This window comes from Episyrphus balteatus, chromosome 4 (genome assembly GCF_945859705.1).
Source record: "Episyrphus balteatus chromosome 4, idEpiBalt1.1, whole genome shotgun sequence".
Classification (NCBI taxonomy): domain Eukaryota; kingdom Metazoa; phylum Arthropoda; class Insecta; order Diptera; family Syrphidae; genus Episyrphus; species Episyrphus balteatus.
The window spans coordinates 77039432-77058935 of record NC_079137.1 but is presented as its reverse complement, the minus strand read 5'-3'; the positions used below and the strand labels follow the sequence as shown (position 1 = coordinate 77058935).

At 29.1% G+C, this 19504-nt stretch overlaps 1 protein-coding gene across 1 annotated transcript in view; it reads left to right on the top strand.

Annotated features, from left to right (window-relative positions):
* LOC129918656 (possible lysine-specific histone demethylase 1) overlaps positions 1-19504 on the top strand; it is a 532105-nt gene that overhangs the window by 319779 nt on the left and 192822 nt on the right. The window lies entirely within an intron of this gene.

Sequence of the window (19504 nt, the reverse complement as noted above, 5' to 3'; positions counted from 1 at the left end):
TTGGAGACTTTACTTCATGCACTTAAGAACTTAAACAGGATTTAAATCACTAAAATTACCTTTGATTTCTACTTAATTCTAAGGCTAAAGAAAAAATTAGCTTAAGGGCTCTCAAATTTTTTTTCTCTTTTATCGACAAAAGGTCTTAAAATCTCCACATGAAATTAATGAAATATAATAAAGAATTATAGAGGTCACTCTAATTTTTATGTAATGCATGTATTTGTTTTTCATTTTTACGGATATTTATATTTAAAAAAAAAATTAATTTATACCAGAAATATTAATTTTTTTTTTTCAAACCAAAAAATAAAAAAAAAAAACTAAAAAACAAAAAATAAGTGCTCCCACACAAAAGTGTCATTTCGTAAATATTTTTTTTGTTTTCAATAAGAAGAACTAAAAGTTTTTATTTGTTTAATTTTTAAAATCAATTTTCCTAGCGTTGACAAAAATGTTATCGGGTTTAGAATAAATTTTCAATACTAAAAATGACAAAAATGACAAAAAAAACAAGCGTTTTATGATTTTTTACGTTAATATAGACCAATAATAAAAATTAATTAAAAGAATGCCTGAGTCGCACGTTCTTTCTCTTATGTTAAAAATTCGCTTAGAATCTTTGTCCACGAGATTAATTTTATTAGATTGATATAAGAAATGTCAAAAAAAAAAAATAAAAAATTGTTTTTAAATAAACAAAAAACATTTATTTACATGGTTTTAATCTTTAAAAGAAAGCATCTTATTAAATTTACTCTACCACCTCTACAACAAATAATTTTTAGGGAGAAAAATTGTGAAAAGATTTTTTTTTTAAATAATTTTTTATATTTAAAAATGTTCAAACATTTAAAAAAAAAAAAAAAGTTAGTATGCCATTCTGATAAAAAATAACTGGTTAACAATATTAAACTTTTTTTTTTGTTGCCGAAACAAAAATATACTTTTCTGAAGGTTTACGGTGTGCTGAACTCAAATCCGAAGTAAAAAAAAATTAATCAGCTCACGTTTTTGAAATATTACCGTTAGAAAATGCAGTACTTCGGACCTTATTATTTTATATAAGGAAAATTGTTTGAGCATTCTTAGTAAAGGTTTTTATAAGAACTATTTTCCACCTTTTTAAATCTGTTTAAATCTTTCCGATATCTTTTTTACTGCCCGAGATATCCTCAGTTGTTTGGTATTTTTATAAATTTTATAACGTCATTATCTCCTTTATGATATATGAAGCCAAACCCACTTACTTCATTTTAAGATATCTCGGGCAATACAAAAGATATTGAAAAGATTTAAACAGGTATCGAAAGATGGAAAACAGTAACGAAGAAAAAAAAACAGTTCTTATAGAAACCGTTACTAAATATGCTCAAACAATTTTCCTTATACAAAAGAATAAGGTCCGAAGAACTTAAAAAACGTTTTTCAAAACGGGAGCTGATTAGTTGTTTCTAACTTCGGATTCAAGTTCAGCACACCGAAAACCTAAAATCAGCAACAACACCGAAAATCATCGAAAATGTTCATACGATGCTATTGGACGATATGTGTGTGCAAGTGAGTGAAAAAGCTGAAGCCGGATGTATTAAGAAAGGGTTGAAAACAGCTTGCACACATCTTCATATTGGTCGATTATTTTTAAAAGAGTAGATCGTTATACACTAAGGGAAAAGCCACCATAAAACAACGTAAAATCAATGAAAACCACATTGATTTAACTATTATTCGGAATGATTTTGCGTTGAAGATGAGCATTTTAAAATCAACGTGGAAAAAAGGTTCATTTTTGATGGTTTCGTGTCTTAAAGTCACATAAATCAAAATAGTTCAACTTTGATACAAAGACGTTTCAAGTTCAATTTATTTTTTCCGTCAGTGTAGGACTGTTTTGCTCTAATTTTTTTTTGTTAGGTCTACGTCTACCGAACTATTGATTTTTATTAAAAATTTTGTGTACTTTTAAATAAGAAAAAAGCTTTGAACCGGTATTCAAAAGACCTACAATAGTGTTTTCCGTGAGTCAGTATTAAAACTGAAACAGAGATTCTTCCAGCTGCTATATTCCAACTTAACTCAATGGAACATATTTATCAGTTTATCGTTTTCGACGATAAGTTAGGTGTTGAAGACATTGGGACCTAATAAACTGCCTTGTGGTACCCCAGTCACTATTTCTTTAAACACTCGTTTCCATGTATAAGTCGATAAATTCTGTTTCAGACTTGTCTTGAGGTATTTTATTTTGTGGCCAAACATTTCTCTTCTTCATGAGCTTACTCAGTGACATCGCAATTCCTATATAAACTTCGTTGGTTGTCGAGTGTCCTTAACCCGAACTGGTATTCAGATATAAAGCTTTTTTCTTCTCTTATTGACTAAAGACGCTGAAAAAATCTTGCAATGTCTTTTATTATTACTGATTTCTGATTTCCGTAAACACTCAATCGATTTCAAAAACATCAAAAATATGCTGAAAAGTGTTAGTAGCCAAACGGAGCAATTTTTTTTTTCGGAAAAGTTTGCTTTTGAAAAATCAATTTCTTTGAAAACTGTTTCAACACTTTTTTTTTTAAATTCGTTGAAAACAATTTTTGGCAAAAAACATTTTTTTCAGCTTTAAAATAACTTTTTTTTTTGCATGAATGAATACGAGTTTTTTTTTACTACAAAATACAAATACAAAAAAAAAACGACAAATAAACTTGAAAAAAATAGAGACTAAAACGAGTTTTCTATAAAAGTTACGAATAAAAATTTCAAGAACTTTAAATTCATTTCTTTATTTAAAAATAGTATTAAATTTTTTCGAAGTGTTACATTGATGTGATTAATTTAGTACTCAACAAAATGGCAACCCTTAAAAATTGCACTCAAATTGTTAGAATGCAACGAGTGCAATGGATCTTAAGACAAATTGAGTGCTTTTTTGAGTGATCTAATATATTGAGTGCTTTCAATTCCAATTTCAGCAGAGAGAGCGATATTTCTAATTAGCAATTAATTTTCTCTCTCTTACTCTCTGAGAGTGAGAGAGTATGTAAGATTGAGTTTCTATATTTTTTTTTTGTAACATATCCACTCAATAATTGAGGTAATATGATTTTTTTTTTTTTCTTGAAAAGTGTGTTCCCATCTAACTCCAGGTAATCGAAACTTGTTTTTGTTTCCATACACATCTTTTGTGCCATGCGTGTGTATACTTTTTTTCTTAAACAAAAAACTCGCTCGCATACACCAACAATGACTGCACCATATGTGTGTGTATCTTAAAGATAGATTTTGTATTTCTTGGATTTTTTTTTGAATTTTTATTCCTTCATGGCTTCTTTTTTGCTTGAAAGAATTTCTGATCTGAGCTCATCGAATAACATTCTGAATTTTCTGACTCAAACTTTTAAAAAACTGCAAAAAAAAAATAGGTATCTTTGTGAGAAAGTAATGCATGCATGCGCCCAACTCAGTGCAATGCATTGGAAGAGAGGTGAGGTACACAGTGCAAAAACTGCAGAGATACAATTTTGTTGTTGTTTTTGTAAAGTGTAGGTAGATGTAAGGTATTTGTGTGTGTGTGTGTGTTGAAATTCAATCTCAGAAGGTCTCAGAGATTACGCGAGAATATATTATATGACAGGTGACCCAATTGCTATGTGCAAAAGATTTGTGTTCCCTTATTGCTATTGTGTTGATTTTATTTCTTAACATTTTTTTTTTCTTGTAAAGTTGTTGTTGTTTTTTGGATTTTTTTAAAGGAAAAAAAAGGTAATTTGAAGAAAAGCCTAAGACTCACTCACACCAGGGGTTCTGAGGATGAGATGATGCTGTCTGAATGTGATTCCTCCCACCAGGTAGAAATTGGCTTCAGAAAAAAAAAAAATTGAAAAAAAAATCCATGAGATTTAGAAAAACCAACGAACTGTTACTTTCTTTGCTATTAAATTAGCAATTATATGTATTTTTTTTTATTGTAATTTATTGTTATGAAATATATACAAAGCCAAAGAATAGACAAAGTTGAGCAAACATAGTCGAAGGCTTGAAAAATAAAATGAAAACCAAAATAAACACCAAAAAGGTTTTCAAAAAAACTTTTTTTTCTTTTTTCTGTCGTATCTTTCTTTTTAATGGATGCAATTTTTCAAAATTAGTATTCATTCTTCTAGATTGTTTTTTCTTATTCTTTGTCGCCTATTAGAATAGTGTGTCTCTGGGGTGTGCATATAAAATAGAAGAATTGATTACGATTGGGAGGCAATTTTTTAATCGAGAAATATAAGCTTTTTTTTCAACTTCTTCTCGAATTTTGTAATCGAATGAAAATTAATGTGAATGATTGCCAGTTTTTAGTGAGAGAAGAAAGAGTGTATACTCAACTTTAATTGGACAGACAAAAAGGTGGGGTCTAGTTGGGGTCCCCTGAAGTGTCTGGAATGGAAACAGAACGGAAACCAGCTTGACTTCTCTTCTCTATACAAAAATGAATATTTGATTTTTTATTCAAAAAGTTTAAAGTTGAAAGACAATGAAAATGCATTTTTTTTTTTGTATTTTTTGTTGATTAGAAAAAATATTTGACATTGAAATTAAGATGCAGTTAGTTGTTGAGTATTTATGAGACAGATTCTAACAGCTAACACGTTTAAGATGCAGATGTCGCTTTAGAATCAATTTTTTTTTTTTTGAATTCTTACCAATACCTACGTCTGAGACTAGTTAAAGGTGTTGCATAGCTGTATGTTAAATTATTTCTTATTTTCATTGTATTTTATTAAGTTATATTGGGTTTTTATTAGAACTCTGCGGGTGATAGATGATTTTTGATAAGAACGTTAGTTTTTTTGGGAAGTGGTTTTTTTTGTATGAAGAACTAACATATTGTAAATAAGTTGGAAAGAATGATGACTTATGCTGGTATCTTTATTTTAGTTTTTTTTTGTGTTTTTGTCTTGTTTTTTAGGCTCACTAGGTCAGTAGTGTTGAGTGAGGTGTTCTTTATTGATTGCAATAATTAATCAAACACAGTTTAGTTGTTATCGTTTTTAAGAAATTATTAATGCTTAATGGACTATCTTTCTTTTTTTTCTCTGTGGAGAAAAGTAATGTGATCTTTTAAAAAAGACTAATATTTTGACAAAAGTATGTTGTTGGGTAGACACAAAGTAGGTCTAACTAATTTGGGACCATACTGGTGGCCTTTTTTTGACCTTTTTTAAAAATTTGTTAGTTGTTTGTTGTTGATACCCATATTTTATTCTTAGGTAGTTTATAACAACAAGTTAAAAAAAAAGGCTCTGAAGATTTGTTTCGTGTAATAAGTGAACAATATAAACTCCTTTCAAAATATTTGAATAACGAAGTTTTGAATGTTAATCGTTAAAAATTTCAAAAAATTTCAATTTCCTTTCAAACAAGAACTTGAAAACCAAGTTAAAAACACCTTTAATCAACCTTTTGCAATTTTTTGATATTTCCAAAGTCTTACTAGACTGAGATTGCATTGTTCTAGAACTTGCTGTTTCTTATGTCTCCTGAAAAAACTCATCACAAAATTCGACTGGAAAACAATTATTTTCAATTCAGTTTAATTAAATATTCTTCTTTTGGGAAGCAAAATTTTTTCACCGTTGTTGATTTTATTTTTTGTGATGCATTGTCTTCATTTACTTCATATGATGACTTGTCCTATGATTAGCTGTGCAGTGGTTAGTTGAAAAACAACTCGTCGTGAAATAGTTTTTTATAGGCTATTATAAATGTCTATTTTTTAGAAAATAATAGATTTCAGAAATTTATCTCATTCTGCATACGTTTTTTTTATTAAAGTTTGGTACTTAAAAAATGGCCCTTAAAAAATCTAACATTTGTGTCTAATTTTAATAGACATCATTTTTAACCGTTCAGTTCAAAATGGCGCCCAACACATCTTTAGCATACACTTTAGCTAATTTTTTTGGGAACGGGTCGTTATTCTGTTTTCCAAAATTCTGTATGACCAAAATTCTGTATCTGAAGAAAAAATTCTGTGTGAACATAATTCTGTATTACATTATTCTGCTTTTCTATTATTCTGTATTTCAAAATTCTGTAAATCCAAAATTCTGTTTTTCAAAATTCTGAAAATCGAATATTCTGCTTTTAAAAATTCTGTAATTCTAAATCTCTACATTAAAACATGTCCCTCAAGTAAGCAGAGCAAGTACCCCAAAATTATATCAAGTGCTCCCCTACTTTTACAAAAAGTTGAGCAATTACCAGAAAATGCCATAAACTGTTAGAAAAAAATTCGGGTTTGGTATAATATTTAGGTGCTAAACAAAAATTCAAAAAATTTTTTTTTACAAAAATAATTTTTTTTCTGTGATTTTCGAAAAAAAAAATTTTTCTAATTATCTTGAATAATTAAGTGCTTTACTAATTTGAGTTAAGTATCCAACTTTTGAAAAAAATTTCCGAGATTTTCCATCAAAAAAAAAATATTTTCATTTTCCATGCAAATTCATGTTGTAGGTACTAACTTGAATTTTTTTTTTTTTTTTTTTTTTTTTTTTTTTTCAAAAAACTCCACTTTTTCGAAAAAAATGGACATAAATAATTGAATGTTCGACTAATTTGAATTAAGCGTTCCACTTTCCGATGAATTTTTCGAGATTTTCATGTTCTGCTGGCTTGAATTTCATTTTTCTCAAAAAATTCAATTTTTTCGACAAAATTCGAATGAAGTTATTAAGTGCATGACTAATTTGAGTTAAGTACCCTATTTTTCGAAAAATTTTCCGAGATTTTTCATTAAAAAAAATATTTTCATTTTCCATGTTTTTTTTTTTTTTTAAGTTGATCTTTCTTCGTTATTAAACATAAAACCATTGACACATAATTTAAACTTTCCTTTATTAGATTTTAATGATTTAATATTTTTCATTTTTATGAATTCATTTTATATCACGATTAACTCATAACACTTAACTTAAACTGTCGAACGCAAACTGCTTCAAGGTTCTGCATAGAAAATATCAAAAATCTGTACTCCAAAATTCTGTAAATGATAAAAGAAAAATTGTTTTGATAATGAAAAAAGTGCGCACTTTTTTCATTATCAAAACAATTTTTCTTTTATCATTTACAGAATTTTGGAGTACAGAATTTTGGAATACAGAATTTTTAAATCTAGAATTTTGTGTTTACAGAATTTTAGAATACAGAATTATGAATTTACAGAGTTTTAAAATACAGAATTTTGAATTTACAGAATTTTAAAATACAGAATTTTGAAATACCGAATTTTGGAATCCGAATTTTGGCCCATACAGAATTTCGACCCCAACCCAATTTTTTTCTGTTTTTCATTTTTAAATGGCGCCCAATAATACGATTTCTGAAAAGTTACTAAAGTACTACTAAAGTGGAGTTTTGAATGTTAATTGTTACCAAAAAACAGTGAAATAGCATTAAAAAACTTATCATGGTCTTATTTACATACATTTATGCGTATTGATATGTGAAGTGGCATTTTTATTAATGGAGAAGCCCCTTTATGTTTATGCTAATGTTTTCAATTCTTCAAAAATGGCGCCCAACGTCGATCTGGTTTGTTGTTTAAGAATTTTTAATTGTGAACAATCCATTGGGATTGTATTAAAAATAACAAATTTGATTTATTGTCTACTTTTATTTAAAAAAATGCTCAAATTTGGTATGTTTTTAAAAATCAAAATGGCGCCCAACACAATAAAGTATTTTCTTTTGTCCTTTAAGTGTTTTGAAAATGTTCTACCTACTTCCAACTTTTATTTCTTTTTTTGATTTAAGATGTTGCAAAATCAAATCAATAAAATATTTAATGTATTGCAAAATCTAAAAATGGCGCCCAACGTAGTTAAAATATGCTATTTAACTATATATTAATTTTTGTTAAAAGTTTCTAATTTAAAGTTTTATTTAGGGTTCCAAAAGTGTAGGTACTTGCTTTAGTTTCCTCGACTTTTAGTGTATGCTTTCAATCGCTTTCAAATTTTGAAAAATAAATTGTTTTAGGTTTTGAAGAAAATGTTTCCACACCAATAAAAAATAATGAATACAAATATATTTTTTATCAATTTGTGATATTCACACAAATCATAAGCATTTAGATCAATGATCACTTTAATCGATTTATCACCATTGAATACCGAGTATCTTTCTATATAAAATTCTCCACCATAAACATCAAAGTTAACCGCATTTATCACGTGATAATATCATAAAAATACCTTTCCTCCTTATTTCTTTGAGCAAATATCACCAATTACTGCATTCATGTTGTTTCTTCAGAGCATTCTTCTATTCCACATCAAAAAGAATTTAAATATCAAAAAACATCTCTGCACCATCTACCAAAGGCATCAACATTTTTCTCAGACACACCGCGCTTTGAAATTTTTGAAAATTTTTTGTCACACAAAAAAAAAACATTTCGTCGCCTTCAGTTTTAAGGTTGATATCCTCTCTAAGAGCGACAAATTTAACAAAACGGAAAAAAAACAATCAAAAAAACAATTTAACGTACCCAAGTCAATCACCTTTGATACCATTTAAGTCGCTAACTATGCTACCTTGCACTGCGCTTTAAAATTCCAACTCCATTTGACTTCTTCAAAAAAAAAAAACTCTTTCGTCATCATCATCCTGTAACTCAAATAAAACACATAACGTGCGAGAAACGCAAACACACAAAATGCCATTAATTCGCAAGCATCAGCGAGCAAAGATTTTTAAGTTTAAAATTTCATCCACGTCGCGCATCAACACAAAACACAAACCCACATAGAATCTGCACACACAAGATCGCCGAACTGAACGCAAGCGAACGCACAAAAACTTGACCCATCAATCCTGGATGCGTCGTCCCTCTCTCGTCATCTTCTGTCATTGCTTTAGCAACTTTTTGCTCACAATTGTCGCCGCTGCTCATTGGTAATTGCCGTCTCTTCAAAGTATGCAACAAAAAGATTCCCTTCTCCAACAGATGTAGAAGATACCCGAAAAGTGCAAATACCCGCTTAGTAATTGTCTCTGCATTACTGTCATTATTAGGGTAAAAGGGGGTAAATATTTTAGAAATATTTCGTACCCAAGAAAAATATTAAAGCCTAACTCAAGGTCTCTCTTAAAGATGACAAACCTTTATGACTGATGTTGGAACATCACGACCTGAGACGGAATTCTCGAGAACGACAACATCAAATGGAATGAAATTTAATAAAAGGCACTTTTGTTAGCGCAAAGTGAAAATATCTCGTCGGGAATGTTTGTTTGCGCAGAGACGGAAGGAAACTCTACAAGATCGGTATATACACACCGGTAGCCATCAGGAATCCATTGGCATTGGAGAGGATAGATGGAAAACCACAAAACGACACGAAGACGAGTTCCGAGTGATATGTATAATGACAACAACGATAATGATGATGGAGCATCAGTCTGGTGTTTCTTCAAGCAGCCCAGCCAGAGAACAACCACAAATATCTGCACTGCATTCGCGCAGGGTGTAGAGAAAAACGTTACACATTCCACTTGAAAGATGATGGAGCACAATTATATGACTCGTTGGTTTGGTTGTAGTCAGTCTTGAAGTTAAAGTTAGTAGCTCTGGGTTTTGGTTTCATTAAATTTTTATTACTCTGTGGGTTTTTTTTTGTTGCACCAACATGAATTATATACAGGTTTCTAGTACTTTGTGGTGGATAACAAGAAAAAAACTATAATTTTTATTGGATTTGATATATTTGATTAAAAGTAGTATAGGTCCGAGGAAGCTACCTGGTGGTGCTCCATTTTAAAAATGATAATCTTTTTTTTTCTTTATATGACAAATTGAAGATGAATGATTGTGTTTGTAAAATTTGTATAATGTTTTACCTTTTTGGTTTATAAAAGTGGCAAAGATCTACATGACAGGAGCATTTAGTGTAACTTGATTCGGAAAATGTTGCAGTTCGATCAATTATTTCATTTTGGCGTGAATCTTATTTGAATGGAATCATGTGACAAGTCGGGTTAAAGAAACTTATATGTAAGTAAAACAACATTTTTGCGAATATTTAAATTTTTAGTGTTTTTAAATGGTGCCCAACGCAGTCCTTATATGATTTTGAGCTGTAATAGTGTTAGAATTTGTTAAGTTTATTTACTAGGCTTTGGATAAGTTGTAATTTTAGACCAAATAGTTTGTTATGTGCATGCAACATTTTTCGACTTTTATATTTTTCAAATCATTAATGGCGTCCAACAATAAAACAATTTCATTAAAGGATTTTTTTTTTCTTAGATCAAAATTTATATCCTGAATCTATTGTGATTTTTGAAATATGGTGTCCAACGTAATTCTTATATGAAATTTTAACAATTGATGTAAATTTTCATTGAATTACTTTTATTTTTTTTTTTAAATGGCGCCCAACTATAATTATTGTCTTATGTGGGTCAGGGTCTATTTTTACTGAAGTCCTGTCGTTGGGCGCCATTCTTATGAAAAATACTAAAAAAAAACAACAACAATCATAGGTAAAGATCTATTTATATTTTCAAAATTAAAAAAAAATAAACCTGCGTTGGGCGCCATTTAAAACAAAATTATAAAACCAATCACTTTAACTTAATTTCTTTATTCACAATTATTGATTCGATTCCTTCTTTTACTGTTTACTTAATCCCTCACTAAACACTGAAAGTCTTAATTCAATATTTGCTTTAAAAATAAAATTACCACCCAAACTATAATCACGTTGGGCGCCATTTAAAAAAGATAAACAGAGAGCAAAAAATTAGCTTTTTGATATTATACGAGGAAAAAAAAAATTCAGGGAATAGAAATATTCTCGGAGTATGCACATGAGTGAAAGCACTATCAATGGTCTAAATTATTTTTTCTTCAAAATAACTCCAAATCACCTGCGTTGGGCGCCATTTGAAAAAAAAAAAAACAAAATCATATAAATAAAATCAGCTCGAAAATAGAAATATATTCAAAGAATATGCTCTTAATTGAAATACATTAGAGCCCTGATCAGTTTTTAAATTCATTTCTTTTTTATATTCCATAAAAGCATAAAGGACTTGTGTTGGGCGCCATTTTTATTTAAATAAAAAAATAAATATACAAAAACCAACGTGTTATTCAGTGAAATTTTAGTTAATCATCAGTTCAAAGTAGTTCTATATCACACAAAACCCCGTGTTGGGCGCCATTATTAAAAAATATATATAAATGAAACTTGACATGAAAAAGAGAAACATATCCAAAAACATAATCTGATTTCAAATTATAAGGGGGTGGCCTATTTTTAAAGCTATTTCACTCAAGTTGTATAGAACCACTTTCGTTGGGCGCCATTTTAGTTGAATGAAAAAAAAAAAAAAAAAGTTTTTAAAATAATTAGCTATGCAAGTCTGAATATTCAATGAAAGCATTTATCAATGACCTCGACTTATTTGTATTTAATTTTAATAAACAACCATAAAAAACATTTGTTGGGCGCCATTAAAAAAAAAATATTTAAAAACTTGACCCCGAATCGAGATACACTAGGGCCCTGTACATTTTCTTAAATCCAATTTCATTCTAACAGACCTTGAAAATTTAAAATACCTTCGTTGGGCGCCAAAAAAAAAACTATGAAAGTACCACTGCTTAAGCTGAAAAATATCAACTTAATCCATAATTATATGGTTCCTCTTTAAAGTGCTTAATTCTTTCTAAAAAATTCTCATTCGGTCTATCGCCCTTTATTAAAACCCTGACCATTTTTTTTTCTTCAAATTCAATCTCTCTTTTTAAAGAAAAAAAAATGAAAATAATTCTTTAATTTATGTTCCATGTGACATTATTTTCGAAAACACAATCTCTTTATACCTACCCTGCACCGATTCGATCAATGTATATTATAAAATCATCATCATCGTTGTGGTTTCCTCATCAATTTCATGCAGATTTTCTACGCACTTTATAATTTCCATTGTATTTTCGATTTCCACATCGAGAACAATTCTATACACAAAAAAATTCGAAAAAATAAAGGAAAATCAATTTCGATTTCCATCATACACACACAAATTTTCTACGAGTCCAGTTCAGTCAGTCTCTATATATGACACACATAAAATGCCTTAAAAGTCAAGCGAAACACAAAACAAATTGACGTTGAATGAATCATTATTCGCTGCCATTATGGTCAATAGATTTCATTTGTAGTTGCAATATATAGTAGATGAAAATTGATGCTGGTCATTGTTCGGTTATAGTGATGATGATAGATTTCTGTCAGTTTCATTCGTTTTTATCTCTAACTATCTAACAACTGTGTGTGTGTCTCTTTATATGAATCTAGGGTATCTGCTATCTATCAGATGAGAAAGTGAACTGATTTTTTTTTTTTTTTTTGGGAGGAGGGTGGTGTATGAGGGTGCGGGTGGAGTGTGATATGAACAAAACAAATTGTCAAAATGATATCTATTAATATAAATTGCAGGAAATTTGATAAATATTGTCTAATCAAAGATGAAAATGATTGAGAATTTTATTTGTTGGAACATTTCTGTAATGATATTAAAAAAAAAAAATAAACAAATGTTTAACTCTTCAATTTATCGACTTTTAATTGTTGTCGATTTGATAGCGTTATCTTGGAAAACTTTCGAATGCAATGTTTAAGTAATATTTTACTCAAAAATTAGGTTGAAAACGGTATTTTCCCATTTAATTTCTTTCAAAAATTATATTTTTTTGAATCTTTTTTGTGAAAATACCTTAAAAAATAATTCTGAGTCCAACTTCTTCTCAATAAATTGGTTGAAAACGTTTTTTTATTTAATTTTGATATTTTCGAAAACTGTGTGATTTGAATCCTTATTAATGAAAATGCTCTAAAATACAAATTTAAATCAATATTTTACTCCAAAAATAGGTAAGAAACGAATATTTTTTAATAAAATTCCTAAACTAAATTATTGAAAAAATATTCATCTCCAAATTAGGTTGAAATCGGTGTGTTTCAACATAGACACTTTCAAAATTGTATTTTTTTTAAATAATAATTTTTAGTGAAATTATCTTAAAATACAATTTTAAAGCAATGTTTTACTCACAAAATTGGTTAAAAACGATGTTTTTTTTTAAATTTGGTACTTTCGAAAATTGTATTTTTTTAATCCTTTTTAGTGAAAATTTCTTAAAATATAATTTTGAGGCCGTATTCTACTCTAAAAAAGAGGTTGAAAACGGTGTTATTCAATTTCATTACTTTCGAAAATTAGAGTTTTTGAATCAGTTTTAATGAAAATGCTGTAATAAAACAATTTTGAAGCAATATTTTTTTTGTAATTAATTGAAAACGGTGCATTTCATTCACAGGTTGAAAATGTTTTTTTTTTTTTTTTTAATTTGGATACTTTCAAAGACTCTTTTTGTAAAAACTTTTTTTAATAAAAATGATATGAAAAACATGAAGGCACTTTCAAAAATTTTATTTTTTGAATCTTTTTAATGAAAATAGTTTAGGTTGAAAACGGTTATGTTACCTCCGAAAATTATATTTTTTTAATCCTTTTTTACTGAAAAAGAATTCTAAATACAATTTTATAGCAATATTCTTTTTTTTTTTAAATAGGTTAAGAGCGGTTGTTTTTTTAGTTTGAGAATTTTCGAAAATTGTGTTTTTTTAATATTTTTTTTAATATTTTCTTGTAAAAATGTTCTTTAATATAACTTTGAATCAATTTTCTCAAACAAAATTGTTGATAAAGGTTGTTTTTTGAAAATGCTGTAAAATACCATTTTAAAGCAATATTCTACTCAAAAAACAGGTGTTAAACTGTGTTTTCGAAAATTCTATTTTGTTAATATTTTTTTTATGAAAATACAATTTTGAAGCCGTTTTCTATTTAAAAAAACAGGTTGAAAATGCTCTTTAATTTGAGTAACTTTTTGAATGCTCTAAAATACAATTTTGAAGCAATATTATTTTTAAAAAATAGGCATAAAACTGTGAGTTTTCAATTAAGAAATTTTCAAAAATTAAGTTTTTTTAATCTTTTTCAATTATAATGCTCTTAAATACAGTTTTGAAAAATAGAATGGAAACGCAGTTTTTCTCTCAAAGACACTATTTTTTGAACCTGTTTTAGTGAAAATACAATCTTTAAGCTATATTCTACCCATTTAATAGGTTTAAATAGGTGTTTTTCAAATTTGATTTTCAAACATTCCTAATTTTGATCAATATTTTACTTAAAACATAGGTTAAAAACGGTGTTTTTCAATTAGGGTACTTTCGAAAATTATATTTTTTTAATCTTTTTTTTAATGAAAATGGTCTAAAATACAATTTTGAAGTAAAAAGCAAAAAAAAGGTTAAAAACGGTGTTTTTTTTTTCAATTCGTATATTTTTTAAGAAAAATGCTCTTAAATTTAATTTTCAAAGCAATTTTCTACTCAAATAATAAGTTGGAAATGGTGTTTTTCAATTTGGATACCCACTTTCGGAAATTCTACATTATGAATTTTTTTTAGTGAAAATGCTCTAAAATACAATTTTTAAACAATATTTTACTCAAAAAACAGGTTGAAAACAGTGATTTTCAAATTTAATATTCTCGAATTTCAAAATACTATTTTGCAGCAATATTTTTTTTTTTAAATAGGCTGAAAACCGTGTTTTATTTTTTTTTGTTTATCTTTTTCAATTGTAATGCTCTAAAATGCAATTTTGAAGTAATATTCTACCAAAAAATAGGTTAAAAACGGTGTTTTTCAAATTTAATTTTAAAAAATTTTAATTTTTGATCAATATTTTTCTCAAAATAATTTGTATTTTTTGAAAATTGTATTTTTTGAATAATTTTTTAATGAAACTTACCAGTTTTCACTTCTCGCTCTCTGCCGGAACTAAGGTTCTTCGATTTCTACCATTTAACCACAACTTTGACAGATTTTCAAATTCGTTAGATTTTGGGGCTTAAGGTCCAATGAGTCTCGAAATAAAAAATGCAGAATCTGCCATTGAAACCACTTCTTTAATTCTAATTTTAAAATGAAGACCGAAACCTTCTGTTTCCTAGAAAATGTTCAAAGAACCCTTCCGTCTGCTCAACTTGGTAACTAGATCATAAAAGGATTTTCGTGTTGTCTGTCCTTTTTCGCTCCTTCAACCCTTCACATAATAAACAACCCAGCAGTATTTGATTGATATATGCCGCAAATGCTTCAGTTCAGAAGTCATTTTTATTTGAGAGAAATTCCCTCTAAACACCACAACTGTTAGCCCAAACGTGTAGAAAATCAAGCAAAACAGACATCACATTTTTATATGACCGACATTTTCTAACCGGTCATTTTTTTCTCCCAAAAAAAGTGTGGAAGGTAAACTATAAAAACGAATATTTACAATTTACGTGTCATTTTTGAACTAGAGATAACCCAGTTTGATGTGATAATTGTGGACCTTCGAGTCCATCATCACACAACTTTACTTTATATTCAGGTCATTTTTGATGGTTGGAATAAGGGTTTACACAGTGAGATCATGGGCATGCAGTTGGTAGTTAAAGGTACTCATTAACACTTTCGAGGTTTTCGTGTGTTTGATGTGTGCAATACCCTGTTTTTTTTTTATTATTTTTTATTCAGAAAATACTGTAATTACGATTTTCAAAATGGTTTGTGTATATTATTTTTACGGTGCATTCTGATGGAAGCAGCAATATCATATATACGCTTGTCCAATTAGTGGATGAGTGAAACCAGTCAGCAGTGCAGTAAACGTGCGATGCACCAAACCAATATAGCCAGTCAGTCAGCCAGGCCAGTATCATATCGGTTACTATGTGAGAGATTGGAGAAAATTGTACACAGTTTCACCTCACTTCACCTCACCACAATTGCACTGCAGCACTGCTCGCTCACCTCACTTACCAGAGGGTTAATGAATTTGTTGACAGTCAATTTTGACGCCATCGTCACGCTGTACACTTTTCCACAGTGCAGCGCAGCTTCCTAGTGTGTGGATGTGTGATGTGTGGAATTGGTGCTGGACCGACCGACAGACACGGACCGCACCGGCATGTTGTTGTATGGCCTTTTTGCAGTCAACTTTTTCATGACATTTTATCGCTTCCACTTGGATGAATCTTTCAGATATTTCTTCTTAAACTATAAAGATATGGGTAAAGAGCGAGAGAGGCGGTAGTATGACGGGAAACTCTATCAATCCCGGTTCAAGTCAGATTGAAAAGCCATTTCATGAAGCTCATAGCCGACATCATCGCCGCGTCGCGTAGAGCGGGCTTAGAGAAGGGTCAAGCGTTGTGTCGATTATTATGATGAAGCGCGATGAAGGTGTGTTTCATCCGCGCTTTTGCTGCTGCTGATGGTAATCTATCTTTTTGGATTCGATTAAAAATTAACACATGACTTCGAGAGAAGAGATATAGAAGGTGTGGAAGAGGGTGAAGCAAGGGATTGTCAGATTGTATGTACATGTGCAGTCTGACGAAGATATGAATGTATAATTCGATTATGTGTATGATCCGACTTTGCGCTTGATGCACGAATTAACCTGAGGATGATGATGATGTTGATGGCTTTGGTAAAAGACTACGATGACGATGATAACACACGTGAAAATATATATAGGATTTCATGGGAAAGATGTGAAATGTGTTAATTAAGAGGTGCCAGAGCGGAACATGTGCCGCAGATATAAAGTGCTCCTATCAAGCTTCAGAAGAAAGAAATAATTATTCGAATCGACAAAAAAAAAAAAAACCTTTTAAAGATGACGACAATGAAAAAAAAAAACTGACACTAATTATCTCAGGAATTCGAGCATTTTTCAGAAATTGATACTCGTTAGCCATCAGTATGTTGTTTTTTTTAGAACACCGAATCAATTTCCGGTGAAATCGATTTAAAATTTTTCCAATTGATGACGCATATAGGGAAAAATACTTGTGGAACGTATTCATTATTTCTTGCGAAAAACCTTAAAATTTTATCAAAATGGTTTCAAAAAAAGAATCAAGAGAGAAAACACTCCGAAAAAATGTGGAACGTAAAGCTCTAGACACTTTACAGAAGCTATCTGCTCCGGGTGATTTGTTTCCGAATTGAATTAAAAAGCAAATCATTAGGGATTTCTTCACTGATTTCATTAACCAATAGCAAGCAGTATGATTTTAGTAAACATAATGTGAACAATGATTGAAATAGAAAAATCGGAAATTGTGGAACGTAAAGATCATAACATTGTATTTCATTTGTATTTTTTGTTTGTTAAATATTTTTAAAGTATGTACATTAAACTCTGTTTTGCCTATCTACTGCAATTTGTTTCAAAATATACCTATAGATAAGATGTATTCTTGTAGGGGCTTAAACGTTCTACAAAAAATTCCTTTGCATCAAATTGATTGCTTTAACCGTTTAGAAGATATTCGTATCCAAACCCACTGATTTAAATAGTTTTCTTATGACCTGTATGCATTGCGAATATCTTCTAAACGGTTAAAGCAATCAATTTGATGCAAAGGAATTTTTTGTAGAACGTTTAAGCCCCTACAAGAATACATCTTGTTAATTTAAAAATAATAAAATTTCAGTGAATTGGAAAATTTTTAAAAGTAAAAATTGTTTTTACTTTTAATTAATAATAATAATACTTTTAATTAATAGTTTCTTTTAACTTTGACCTCGAATATCTTTAGAATGGTTAGATTAATGAAAAAAGTTAATAAGACCTTTTTTGTGGAGCAATCTGTTTCCTACAAGAATATGTCATGCGCGTTTGATTATTGTAATTTTTCAATTTGTTACAAAATTAAAAACCAAAAACGATTTTTTAAAGATTTTTTCGATTTTTGGACCTCAAATATCTACTAAACGGTTAGATAATTAAAAAAAAGTGTGTAAGGGCTCTTTTGTAGAGCGTTTAATTTTCTACAAGAATATGTAAAAAAATGTGCTAAAAAGTCAATTAATAAAAAAATGATTTTTTTTTTCGTAGAAGCTTGATGTAAAAATGGAAAATTGCGAAGCGGAGGACCTTCCCATTAATATAAAGAGCTCATATTTGGTGTGTATATTCAAGAGGTGTCTAGCAATCGATTTTTCGGAGTACAAAATCGAAAAAACGAATTTCGATTTTTTTTTGACCCACCCTAATATAGATATGTTCCACATATTTAAATTCCAATATTTTTTTTTTCGAGCTTCCAAATCAAATTTCTTGGTCGGCATTCAAAATATCAAGTCAATTGACGAATATTGTGGAATTAACTGGTTACTTAACACGTTCCACAATATATAAAGAGCAATTTTAGACATTTCAGAGGAGCTAGAACTCGGTTTTCATGATTGTTATTTTTAAATTGTGACGTTATACTATCCCATATTGATAAGTCGATCTGGAATTCTTAAATTTCCACTGTTCATTAATCTGTTTCCCTTTCAAATTACGTACTCAATAAGCAGTGACATGTAGTGGAACGTATTCTTTTCTCATTGACAGGAGGAAATTACTCATGATTTATAGTTTTTCTACGTTTGATCACAATCAATGCTTAACATTCGTTGATTCATTTTATATTTCTCAACTCTACTAAATATGTATATTGAAAATTTAACCTCCTATAGAATGTAGAACGTGTTCAATTCACATTTTGTTGAAGTTAAATATTGTGACATAAGCATTATCAAAATTATTACCTTACCTATACTTGTTTGGAAAAAAAGATGTGGGGAGTAAATTTAAGAATCATGCAAAAATTAAACGGGTGCCATATAGAGACACAATCTTCAAAAGCACTTTCTAAGAATGTTAACCGAAGTAAAAAAGTCCAATCTAACATACAAAAAATTAATATTTTTCAATTTGAACGCATAAGTTTCGAATAAAGGCTGTGGAACGTAAGTTTCATTCTAATCATTTTCTATAAGTTTTTCATTTTTAACCAATCTCCATTAAAGTCTTTAAAGTGCTAGTAAATCTGTCATTCATTCAAACTTGCCATATAAAATTATGTCCAAAATATATTAATCAACATGTTCCATATATGTAGGTACGTTCCACTGTAATTCTTACACATTGTTTGAATGGACTATTACTCCTGCCTTTTAAAAGAAAAAAAAAAAAAAATAAACTATTTAGCATGTTGATTTTGAAAAATTGTCGATCTTGTGGATTACCCAATTTTACATTCCACAACTTCTATTTAGAGTCAAATTGTGCCAACAACATACATAAGTTTTCTCCATGCTTTGTTCCTTTGCAGTCACATGCTCAGAAAAATGCTTATTTTATCAAAAACATGATGTGGAACGTAATAAAATAACAGATACAAAAACTAAGTTTTTTTGGCATAAATATGAAAGCATCTCAAAAATGTTTATTTCTTCATATAAATTTAATTTCTTGATGTGTACAAAGTCCTTAAATTTCAAAAAGGAAGAAAACTGAAGAGAACCAAAAATTTATC